Below are 13,555 nucleotides of genomic sequence, written 5' to 3' on the forward strand. Positions count from 1 at the left end.
ATTGTTTTAGAATGTGTCTGAGACTATTGTAAAACCTTATTTATTACAAACATACAAAAGAACGTGCAATTCTTGGGAAGATTTTCCCTGGGTCATACCTGGTCTGACATTAGAGTTTCACTAGTTCTACTGAAGTCGAATTAAGATCTAGTCAAATTAAATAAAGGCATGGGTGCAGAGCAGTGTAGCGATAAAGGAGTCTAATAAAAATATGGTTCCAACTTTTAAAGACATTATGCATGGGGGCATCTGGGTGGCTCAGTCGGTTGAGTGTCAGACTTTGGGTCAGATCATGATCTCGAGGCTTGTGAGTTCAAGCTCCACATCAAGCTCGCTGCTGTCAGCCTTTCAGTGCACGGCCCACTTCAGATCCTCTGTCCCTTTGTCTCTGTCCCTCCCCCATTTGTACTCTCCCATAAATAAATATTAAATACATACATACATACATACATTATGTACACTCTGAGGAAGGAAACTCAATATATTCTCTCCACATATATAATGTATCTCTAAATTGAAACCCAACATATAGGTCTTAAAAATCAAAGTAAAGTAAGTTGTCATTTACTTGACTGGGCATATCGTTATGAGGTTGGTGGTCAGTTCATTCATGATAAACTTTTAAAAAATAAAAATGTTTTATTATGTGATAAAATTCCATAACTTCTGAGGGGAGAAACATGTTAAGACTATGTTTAAAAACAATGTTTATATTTGGATCAAAATATGATTTAGTAAGACAGAGAAGTTTTGAGGGAACTTCAAGGATTACATATATCGGAGCAATTTATGAAATTTGCAAGTTGCTAGAACATGGATAAGAGGATTTGAAGAGACAACAATAAAAGCCCAACAAATTTTAATTGAATATGATACTTACTTTTTTGAGGCACAATATGTATACAATACATGCACACGCTGATAAATTTTTACAAGGTTGTGTATTTGACCTGCCATCACACAAATCAAGTTTTAAAGCCTTGCTTCTATCACGCAAGAAATTTCCCTCATGGCTCTTTGTAGTCAGTTTCCCACCTACACCTGCTACCCCACTCCACACCCCGCACCCCCACACCCTGCACACACCATTCCGGGCAAACATGTTCTTCCATCATTGTAAGTTTTTCTTGTCCTTACAATATACATGATGGAATCATGCAATCAGTGTTTGGTTATGTTCTCTCTGCACAATGTTTTGAGACTCAAAGATTTTGTTGTTTGTGTTGATAGTTCGGTTTTGTTAACGGGTAGCAGTCCATTGCATTTTCTGAAGAGGCCACAATTTGTTTATCCATTCTTCTGTTCATAGACTATGGACACTCCTGCACTAGACTTTCTGTGGATATATGCATGCGTTTCTTTTAGACTTTCCCTGAGAAGATGAATTTCTGGGTTGAGATGAGTAAATGTTGAGAAATGCAGCCCTGATATCCAGGAGTTGGCCCAGTACACTCATGTAGGCTTCAGTGTTCTTCTGAACATAAACAACTTCACAGAACATCAGCATCAGACAAGGCCACCCTGTGACCAGGATGGATCCAGAGAAAAACTAACGACCACATCTGAACACAGACAAAACATAAAAACTCTCCAAGCCCCAAAATACCCCTTTGGGCCGAGATGAGGGACTGGCTGTCTTACCAATGACAGCTTCGGCCTCTCTCTAGTCTTCCCTCTTCCTTGATAAGATTTACAAAGACATCCGGTCATAGAGTTACCTACTTCTGGACAGCATCCAAACCAGAGCAAAGCCCCACTTTCTTACACCCTCTCCAAAACCACCTAACAGAGCTTCCATCCTAAACTGTCTCTTCAAACACCTTGTAATTACCAATATACACAAAATAAGGAAAGAAGGAAGATGTTAGTCAACACCACAGGAATCAAATCAGCAAAATACCAAGTGTGGGAAACTGTATGGGACAAATGATGATTTGATTCCTTCAATAAATACGTGTGTGTGTGTGTGTGTGTGTGTACAGATGTATTTCTGTACATCTATATGATGTATATTCAGCTATTTATATATGTGTGTGTGTAAAGGCGTACATTCAGAGAGAGAGCGAGAGAAAGAGAAGGGTCTGTAGATTTAAAAAGTGGCCCAAAAGCAATATCTAGACCTTATCTCAATCCTTATTTCAACAATAAAACTATTGGGAATTTGAAAACTAGCTAAGTAAGTTATCTTTAAGCATGTTTAGATTTGATAATGGTACTTTGGTTGCTTTTTAAAAGTGTCCTTTTTTAAAAAAAATAAAAACAAAAAATTAAAGGGTCCTTTTTTTAGAAATTCAAACTGAATTATTTATGAGTGAAATCTGAGATTTGTTACAAAATGATACAGGTCAAGTATGAGAGCTTTAATAATAAAGTTGGACATTCATCGATAGTTGCAGAAAGTGGTTGATGGGTACTTGGGGATGCACTACATTATCATTTGCACATTTGTGGAGGTTTGAACTTTTTCCTAATAAAAATTTTTTAAAAAGTTTTAAAGGTAATGTACAGTAGACTAAATATAGTATGCTATTTATTTAATATGCCTTTCTTTGATTGCTTGCCTTAATATTTTCCGGTTCAAGTTTTCTCTTCGATGAATTGACGTTTTGTACCACTATACTTTGATCTGTTAAAATGTTAATTTTTTCTTCTGGGTTTGGATGTATTCCATATTTCTTAAATTTTTTATTGTTTATTTATGTTAGAGAGAAAGAGAGAGCATTCAAGTAGAGGGGCAGATAGAGAGAGGGGGACACAGAATCCAAAGCAGGCTCCAGGCTCTGAGCTGTCCGTGCAAAGCCCAAGATGGAACTCGAACCCACAAACCATGAGATTAGGACCTGAGCTGAAGTCAGACGCCTAACCAACTGAGCCACCCAGGTGCCCCATTCCTTATTTTTTTTAATGCTCCTCTCTGTCTGTCTCTCTCTCTCAAAAATAAATATTTTTTAAAATTTAAAAAAATGTTCCACTTTCGAGTTTATCATCTTCCGATCTCCTCTAAAGAGCTTTTATTTCAGCTTAAATGTTCTGTATGTCATTTCTTGGATACAATGCATGTCTTCACATTCCACTTCACAGTCTCACTTTCTTTAAAACCTTCTCTTTCCTCGGGGCGCCTGGGTGGCTCAGTCGGTTAAGGGTCCAACTTCAGTTCAGGTCAAGATCTCACGGTTCGTGGGTTCGAGCCCCGCGGTGGGCTCTGTGCTGACAGCTAGCTCAGAGCCTGGAGCCTGTTTCAGATTCTGTATCTCCCTCTCTCTCTGACCCTCCCCTGCTCATGCTGTCTCTCTCTCTCTCTCAGAAATAAATGAAACATTTAAAACAACAAGAAACCTTCTCTTTCCTCAAAGCTATAAGCATCACGGTGTCTGAGTGACTAAGTTGGTTAAGTGTCCAACTCTTGTTTTCAGCTCAGGTCATGATCTCAAGGTCTGTGAGATTGAGCTCCATGTTAGGCTCCAAGCTAATAGTGGTAGATTCCCCTCCTCTCGGTCTCCCTCTGCCCCTCCTCCACTGCCTTTCTCTCTTTCTCTCCCCAAAAATAAATAAATAAACTTTAAAACTACAAGCATCTTAATCTCAAGATACATGTTTTATTTATCTGTGTAGTTTCCTCTCACTGATTTAAGTAGCCAACACATATTTTTTTATAAAATAGGTACACAATGAATGTTTATTGAGTGAATTAAAATAAGCTAAATCCCAAAGGCCTTGTTTGGTGCAAAAATTTTCTTCTATCACATATTTAGGTTTCATATTGAAAGAAGTTTATTGGAGAAAAATGAAGATATTCAAGGCTATTTATAATTTCACTGTGTTACTGTCTTTTAATAATAGCTCATATCCAATTAGTACATTAGATACAATTTACAAAGATTAACAGGAACCATTTTAAATCCTCTAATTATTGGAAAGAGCAAAAGTAAAACATAGAATCTGTCATGTCTTCCTTTGTAAAACCATATCTTGGAACTAAATTAAGAAGAGGTGCCAAATGAAATTATTTATACGTTTTGGTGGGGTTTTTTGAAGCTCAAGGAATACATTAGTAAAAAATTCTATTGGCTTTCATATGAAATTATCCAAGAAGATGTTAAAATAAACAGCCAAGAAAATGCAGGCTTTAGTTTTTGTGAAATAGAAAAATTAATATTCCAAGCAATCATGGAATTAAAGATCTTATGTTTCTTAAAGCTGTAATGAATTATACCTCTTTTTATTTTATTTGTTGGTTTGTTTATTTTGCTTACAGATCAGTACTCTAAGATGTGTCTAATATCACATACAGTAACCACTAAAAAGCACTAGGTTTAGTTTCTGGGTTAAGATTCTATATCCTGATATTCCTTGACAATCATGTATGTGTCTATGTTCCTAATACTGTCATTTAAGTGTGCATGAAAAAATAAGGCATTAAATAATTCATAGTCTACTTTCTTAAAATGAAATGGCCTAAGAAATCCAGGAAAATATTCTTTACTATTATTTCTACATAAATTGTAACATACGTGAATACTTAAACCCCAAGTACGAGTGGTGTTAGCCAACAAACTTACTACTTATAGAACCTCCATTAAGATTGAAAAATTTATAGCTGAGAACTCTCCAAAGAGGAATCATTCAATTTTAATAATTAGGAGAAAGGTTGTAGTCAAGTGAGTTGGCTAAAATGGAGTATTTTCTCAAAGTGAAGCAACTGGTTTCTCACTGTAGTTATTAATGTGTATCAATCATTCATTTAATTCATCTGTACAAATACATTTTCAATTTTGACCACCAGAGGCCAGTGCAGGTTTAACTGTGATAGTCTTTATGTTTAAAAAATAACATAATTTTTTTTTAAGTTTGGGCTTCCTTTCTTTTTCTCCCTTCCCTGCATCTCTCCTCTGAAATGATTGTACTTTTCCTTTTATGGATTTTTAAAATTTGAACTATGAAAAAACTATTTTCTATCTTCTACCTCATGTGCATAAGTCAAATTTTCAGTGTGAAATCTGCTTTTCAGTCTTGGATTTTTATGACATTTGGCTTTATTAGTTAAACTTTATCATTTAGTTTCCTAGAAATGGAACCCATCACAAAATAAACCCATTTTTAGAGTTATTTAACCAGAAGAGAGTATTGCCTGAGAATATCCAGGACATAGAAAAATTCTCAAAGCCAGTGCTACCGGCACTGGTAAATGTGGCTGAATAAATACTAAGCTGGAAGCCACATTATTCTCTGCCCAATGGCGGAGACATCATTACTAAATCATTAAGCTGAAGAGCTTCAGGTTTCTCTAAGATCCTCTAATAATTCTTCAGCTTCATTAGACACTTTAGGTCACAGAGACCTGGAACTATTTGCCCTGCTATTTTTGAAGACCTTTTTGCAACCCAGAGGCGGAAATGTTTTCCCAATAGGCTATTAAGTAATCATTTGCTGTAATTGGATAGATTCTGCATATGGATCCGTATGGGTTCTTACCATCACTGGATCCACTGGCTAAAGAAATGTGTGTCCTCAGTTCCTATTTCCTGGGTTCAGAATGATGTTTTACTAAGGTAAATGTCTGATGTAAAGGGGGGTACCAAATGATCCTGTTTGTTTCAGCGCTGAAATGCTTGGTGGAAAATTACCAAGGAGCAAATTCCATAGAGATAGGAAAGTTGGACATGTCTAAAATACTCAAATCATAAGCTGAGATATTTTCCAGAACCCACTTCATTTCTCTTCATTTACACAACAAAAATCATTTAGAATCCTGTCTCTTCACTTGCATCATCTTAATTGTGATCCTTTTTATTGCGGACCTCAAGTCTGAAATTCAAAATCACATATATGTGCTGTCTTGGTAATAAAACCGTCAACTTTAATATGGGGATGTGACATATTCTTAAATAAGTGGTAAGAAAATACATATAAATCTCACAATATATTCCATTAGATTTTTGTACATTTTGTTTGCGAGGTGGGGGAGCAATTGGAAGGCAATCAGGAATTGAGCACTTCTCTATAGGAGGGATTTTCTGCAGTAACCGGGCTCTCTCTACATGCTGCGCTATTTTATGTAAATGTGGATCTCTTTTTTGTGGCTGTTGCAAAAATTCAAAATGCCTAGTTATTTCTTCACTTCAGTGCTTTGTGGGATTGATTTCTCCCCCTGAAAAGATGTTTCAAAATCCTAAATCAAAGGAAGAAAATGTAATTTCCCTTAGCTTTCCTGTGGTTTTACTGGGTTCTGCAGCCCCAGATGTTTGACTTACTTTTCATTCAGGCAAACTCCAGAAAAGTCCCTCAGAAATCCAAAGGGCCAAAATGGCCCATTCTTATGCAGTTTAGTTGTATGTGTGGATGAGAGAGAGACTGAGAGAGAGAGAGAGAGAGAGAGAGAGAAAGGGAAACAGAGCAAGAAGCTCATCAACATAAATTGTTATTCATATTGGTTGAAATTTAAACTACATTAAAAGCAAATTCTTTAGGGGTGCCTGCTGGGTGGCTCAGTTGGTTGAGCGTCCAACTCTTGATTTTAATTCAGGTCATGACCTCCTCACCGTTAGTGGGTTTGAGCCCCGCATTGGGCTCTGCGCTGGCAGTGGGGATTGGGATTCTCTCTCTGTCTCTCTCTCTCTTTCAGAATAAATAAACTCTAAAAATCAATTAAAAAATAAAAGAGGGGCGCTTGGGTAGTTTAGTCGGTTAAGTGTCCGACTTTCGCTTGGGTCATGATCTCGCAGTTCGTGGGTTCGAGCCCCGCGTCGGGCTCTGTGCTGACTGCCAGCTCAGAGCCTGGAGCCTGTTTCAGTCTGTGACTCCCTCTCTCTCTGACCCTCCCCTGCTCACGCTGTCTCTCTGTCTCTCTCCTAGAAATAAATAAAACATAAAAAAATAAAATAAAAAATAAAAGAAAGCTCTTTATAGAACAAGAATTTGTTGCTTTTTTAACATTATGATACCCATCTACATTCTCACGGACATGGACATGGATGTAGTTTAAATTGCTTACCAACAAAACAAGTTTATTTTAAAACAATGAAAACAAAGCATAAAACTGAAAATTTAAAAAATAGCCCTGTGATTGTTTCTCTCATTCTCTCCCTATCTCTCAATTTTTATCTTTCACACTCACTCACTCACACACACACACACACACACACACATTCACACACACACACACATTCACACACACACAGGGTCTTAAACATTATCTCTTATATTTGTTACTAAAAAAAATAAATTAAATGCTGCCATAAATGTCTTTGCATGTATATTTGTGCTTTTTTGTGTATATGTTGTTCCTAGTAGAATCATTGTATCATAAGATAGATATACATTTTAAATCTTGATAGATATCGCCATAATACTCAGCAAAAGTTGTAACTATATTTTAACCCTGCTAACAGATTCTCTATACACTGCCAAAATGATTTTTATCAGTTTCTTAATTATTTCCCGATGTGATTCAATTAAAATGGCACCTAAACATCCAAGTGTATCTAAGTGTGTATTAGTTTCTGAGCAGAATTAATCAACTCTTTCTGCATATATCAGCTCTTTGTATTGCCTTTCTTGTGACCTTTCCTCTTGTTTATATCTCTTGACAATATTTTCTAGGGAGTTTGGAGACCTAAAATTATAATTTGTAAGATTCTTTTGTATATTAAGGGAATTAATCCCTTTGTCTGCAGGGTAATTTTTGGTAAATTCTTTTCCTAGTTTATTTTTTATTTTGGTTTTGTTGATAATTACCACCTATACATGTAAGTCTTACAAGGTAAAACGTATCAAGTGTTCCTTTTTAACAATAGACTTTGGTCACACTATCAAAATAATTCTTTTAAATATCTATGAGTTTTTCCTAACACTTTTATTTTCACGTTTTATATTTAAAATGTTAATTCATATGGAGTTAATTATAGAGCGAGGGGTGAAGATTTATTTACCTCTTGTGTTTTTCCAAAAACCTCATGGGTTATTTCAATCCCATTTGTTGAATAATACTGCTTTTCTTCCATGTTCCGAAATGTTTTTAATGTATGTCAAATTCTTATAGGTACTTGAGTCAATCTTTGGAGCATGTAGTCATTTTCTGTGCTAAGACCAAAGAGTTGTACTTATTATGTCTTAATAATACACCTTAAAATTGTTTAGCATATTCACTCTTCTTCCTCTTCCCTTTCAGTTTACTTCTAGTTGATCTTTCTATGTTTACTTTTCAGGATAACCTGGGAATAAGCCTATCATGTTCCAGGCAAACAAAAAAAAACACAACAGCAACAATACACTTGTTGGTATTTTGACTGGATAGCATCTAATTCTGAAATTTAATTCAGGAACAATTAACATCTTTCAAATATTTTAGTATTTTAGTTGTGCTACTGCATGGTTTTATATTTGCTTATCACTGGTTTAAAATACCAGTTCTTGGGGGAAAAACAGTTCTTGGTTTTAGTTATCAATTTTACTATTTCTCTAACTTTTATTTCTGTTTTAATCATTTTAATCCTCTATTTTAAATCTGAGTTGTGTTTAATATTTTATTCTCTTTTAGTAAATATAAGTACTTATATCTATTAATTTTTCTATGAATACAGTTTGACAAGTCACCTAAATTTAGATATCTAGAGTTTTTCTTTTCATTTTCTAGATATATTCTGCACTATCAGTTTCAATATTCCATTTTATACAAAAATAATTGAGATAGCACTTAAAAATTTCCAGCTGGTTAAAGGTTTCAAATTTTAATTTTTATAATTTTATTCTTCATAAAATTAATGTAATCTGTATTCTTTCTACTTGTTAAATTTTATTGAATTTTTTTCAATGTTTTTATTTATTTATTTTGAAAAAGGCAGAGCAAGAGGGTTAGAGAGCAAGCAGAGGAGGAGCAGAGAGAGAGGGAGAAAGAGAATCCCAAACAGGCTCTGCACTGTCAGCACAGAGCTTGACACAGGGCTCGAACCCAGAAACCAAGAGATTGTAACCTGATCTGAAATCACGAGTCAGACCCTTAACCAACTGAGCCACCCAGCCACCCCTTATCAAATTAGTTTTTACTCACTAAAATAGGATCAATTTCTATAAATGCTTGATGGAAGCTTGAAAACAAGATGTCATGACCGCTCTCAGGTATTTAAATGCTGTATATACAAATTAAGTCAACCTTATTATTATCTTTTTCACATCCTTTAAACCAACTATTTATTTTTACAATTTAATCTGTCAGTTAATGTTTCCTTAAAGGATTGTTTTTCTATTCATTTCTTTTTCTATTTCTTGTAGGTTTGCTTCTTGAATTCTGTGACGTTATACTACTTGGCTCAGAAAAATATATCCCAGTAAGATCTTCTTTACAAAAGGTAAAATTTATCTTCATAAAGTTCTGTCTTTTGAATGCATTTTTTTTTCTTAAATAGTTTATTGTCAAGTTGGTTTCCATATAACACCCAGTGCTCATCCACAAGTGCCCTCCCCCATATCCATCAACCCCCTTCCCCTCTTCCCTACCCCTGTCAGCCCTCAGTTTGTTCTCGGCATTCAAGAGTCTCTCATGGTTTGCCTCCCTCCCTCTCCCCCACTATTTTTCCCCTTCTCGCGCATGGTCTTCCGTTAGCTTCCTCTTAATTCACCTATATGTGTAAACATATGGTATCTGCCCTTCTCTGCCTGACTTATTTTGCTCTTGAATGTATTTTTTAACTTAACTTTTGGTGACTTCTGGTGAGCAGCATACAGCTGACTTTCTCTTTTTGATCCAGTATGAAGTTGTTCACCTAACCAATGAGTGTATTCTTTCTATAGTTACTCCTATAAATGCTATGTTTGGTTTCAAGTCTTCCATCTTATTTTATGTTACCTTTTAATTTTTCATAACTTCTCTTTTTCCATCTTTTTCTGTATAATTTGTGTTTTCTGACCTTCTGTCCTTATAAAGTGTACAGGCCCCTCTTTGCTTTTATAGTGCGGTGTAGAGTTTCTACAAGTGTGAACCACAGACTTAAAGAGTCACCTTGATTCTTGTCACACAGGCAGATCCCAGGCCTCCTGAATTGAGGACCTGAAAAGTGGAAAAGGGATGGGCTTGCTTTTCACAAGCTTGCCAGGGATCTTCTGAATTCCACCAAGTCTTATTTTGCAAAGTTTCAAACATACCAAAAATTTGTGCAACGAACCCAGATTTGAAAATTTGAAAGACTAGAAATAGAAACACCTGTACACCCCTCACCTAACTCTAATAATGGTTAACATTCTGCCCCCTTTACTTGCACTCTCTCACTCTTTCAGTCTCTCATTGTTTCTCTTTCTGTCCCTCTCTCCTGCCCTCCCTCCCTAGAATTCCTGAAGATAAATTTCACCAATCAGGAAACAAATCCTGTCACATTATTGTTAACGACTATAGCTCTTATTGCTTAAGACTAAAATATTCTGCTTCACGATCACAATATTATTAACCCAGCCACAAAATTTAACATTGATCCCAAACTATTATCTCATATAATATCTGTGGTTGACTGTTACATTAATGGCCACTATGTCCCTCTGAGACATCAACAAAAGAAGCTGCCGCAGAGACTTGATGAGCACATGCCTATTGGGGCCATCCTCTGGGAAGGCTGCTGGTACCACTGAGGAGGAAGCTGGTTCCCCCCGCCCCCTCGTGAAAATGAAAGAGCCTAAGAAGAGAGGATTCTAGCCACCTAGTCATTCCCTCCAGCTGCATGAGTGAGTGCTAACAATATCAAAGGAAGAACTTCTCAATCACCCCACAGAACCCTGAGAAACAATAAATTATTTTTTAAGCCACGGATTTTGGATTTGTTGCACAGCAGTAGCTATCTGATGCTTAGTCTATATTTAAATTACCCTGATTGTCAAAATAATGTCCTCCTATAACTTCTTACCACTGTTTTGATCTAGATCCATTCAAGACTTACACATTGAATTTGGTTATCATGTTTCTTCAATGCCTTTTTATTTATACCTGTCCCCTGTCCTACCTGTTTTTATCTTTCATGACATTGACTTTTTTATTAAAGAATCTAAACCTGTTGTCTTATAGTCTATAATTTTTATCTTTCTGATTATTTCCTTGTGAATAGCTTCAGTTTAGATATTTTCATCAGAATACAATAGTTAATGTTGTTAACATCACGTTGTATCATATCCAGAAAGGTGCTAAGTGTGATAATTTGATTAAGATGTTTCCTACCATGTTTATACATTATTAAAAAATACTTTGAGAGTTTGTTAATAACCTGTTCACCCACTGGCTATAGACCCCAGTGAGGATCCCTGCCTGAATAAATTATATCAGTGATTGCAAAAAAGTAATTTTGTAATTATATCATTAATTGTGTATTTTTTTAACCTGGTATTCTTCTCTGAAAATAAACTTTCACTGTTCCCTCCCTTCTTTCCTTTTCTATGGACTTGGAAACTGGTTGCTGTTCAATGTATCAATATCTATTGTAAACACCATTGTCTTTAATACTTCAGTTCCTCAACGTTGGTCAGTGGGGAGGACCCCTCAAGGCCTCCTCCATCGGTCTCTGTGCCCGTCTTTGCTTCCTGATACAGTAAGTCTCCTCATACTTTCTCTTATCTGAGCCATTATCAGTACTTCCTTCAAAGAGATTAGTTCCTTTTATGGGGAAATGATGTTTAGAAACCAAGAATTGTCCGATTCTCTTGCCTACTGGAGAAATCATTTTACTTATGTGAATTTTTCATTTGTCGCTTACTCCCCGCACTTCTTTTCTGCTGTTTTGTAGTATCTAAGGAAAGGTCATGTGTTAGACCTCTTTGAATACCATGTTTTTTAATGAGGCTGTTATATTTGGATATGCAGTTTGCTCAAGAATATTGTATAGGAGGGGTTAGCGCTAGAAAAATAAAGCTTTAATTCCACCAATCACCTTGAGAACTTTTTAAGCCTGCTGAGTTCCTGTGCCAGTGGGTTATCTCCTTGCAACTTCTGTTGTTTCCCCTTCGGAGGAAGAAGATGCCTCCGGCAACAGATGGACATGGCTCAAAGAGAGAGCATGTAACTCCTAAGTCTTCATCTGTTTATTGACCTCTGTTCTGCCAACTTTGTTTAGCAGCCTGTTTCTCTGGATTAAGAGTCTGTATCAGACAAAATAAAGATGGCACCTCTGACTTTTCTTTGTTCTTCTGCAGCAAGGAAGAGGCCCCAACACAAGGTATTACCAGCTTTCCCTGTGGCTACCTTCACTCCATTTCTGTCTTTCTAATGAAGGATTTTGGCAGAAACAACAGGATAACTTCTTCATGGCTTCAGCTAGCACAGCCCAAGTGTTAGTTAAGTCTTTTTTGAGTCCAAGGGACAAAAATCCAACACGAACCAGCTTGAGATAAATAGAAATGCATTCATTTGTATAAATAGAAAGGGACTAAGTGTAATGGTACCCTGGCATGACTCAGTTCAGAACTGGTGGGTGCTCTATCTCTTCCTCCTGCCATCTCATTCCTTTCTACCTCTGCTCCCCTAAGTTTTCCACAATTCTCTCTCAGCCCTCCATGGCCTTGCTTGCTTTTACTCTCTTTATTCTCATATAGGCCATCTCCACATGGTAGTGAGACTCACAAGCAGCTCCAGCTACCGACCGTTGTAGCTCCAACATCTCTTTAGAAAAGTACCTTCTACGTCACCTGGAAGAGAACTTGAGCCACATGCTTACCCTTGGAGCAATCACTAGCCTGGGGGAATGGACTAGCATGAATGTGTGGACTGCTGACTCCCATGTGAGGAGGCAGGAACCTGTGAATGGCACCCCCAATAGAACATAAATGAAGGAAGACAAAGACCACATCCAGCACAAAGGAGGGAAGAGGCACATCAAACAAAAATAGCATGTATCCACTACACCTCCGCTTTTACCATGGCAGTACCTCTGGCCCAGAGAGGACATTTTGGTATTGGTAGCCATTCAGATGCTGCAGCATCCGCTAATCCGACACATCACAGTGGCTTACTCAATAGGGTCTCTGTCTTGCTTTGAGGTCAGGTATTCTACACCCCCTTCATTCCAAAATCAAGGCTGAAAGGGCAGCTTCCTTCTGGAGCACTGTGTTCTCATGGTAGAGAGAAAGGTGAGAAATGTAAATAGAGTCAAGCTCTGTGATAGAAGAAGTTTTAAGAGTCATTAGTGCTCTTTTCCCTATGCCAGGAAGATCAGTAACATTCCAAGTAGGGGCTGCTTCTTAAGCCTTGGTCCTCAAATGAAGGGGGCATGGGTCACAGCCATAGCCACCCTAAAGAGATTTTTAACATGATCAGAAATCAGTCTGTGTTGTAAGTAGCTATGACTTAGGATGCATTTGTTTCCACAGCATAACCTAGTAGGATATGTCTGTATCTCATGTGAAAACCCTAATCAGATTCATTATTCATGCCTCATTAATTTTTTTCATTGTTCTGTTCTATGTTTTAACCTAAGCATCTCACACAGGGCATAGTACAGATGATGTGTCTAATAGTTTTTGACTGCGTTTGTTTGATTAGTTGTGTTTATAGTACTATTAAACTCACTATCAATAATCTATACTAAAT

Source organism: Crocuta crocuta, unplaced genomic scaffold, assembly GCF_008692635.1.
Source record: "Crocuta crocuta isolate KB4526 unplaced genomic scaffold, BGI_CrCroc_1.0 scaffold422, whole genome shotgun sequence".
NCBI classification, from domain to species: Eukaryota; Metazoa; Chordata; class Mammalia; order Carnivora; family Hyaenidae; genus Crocuta; species Crocuta crocuta.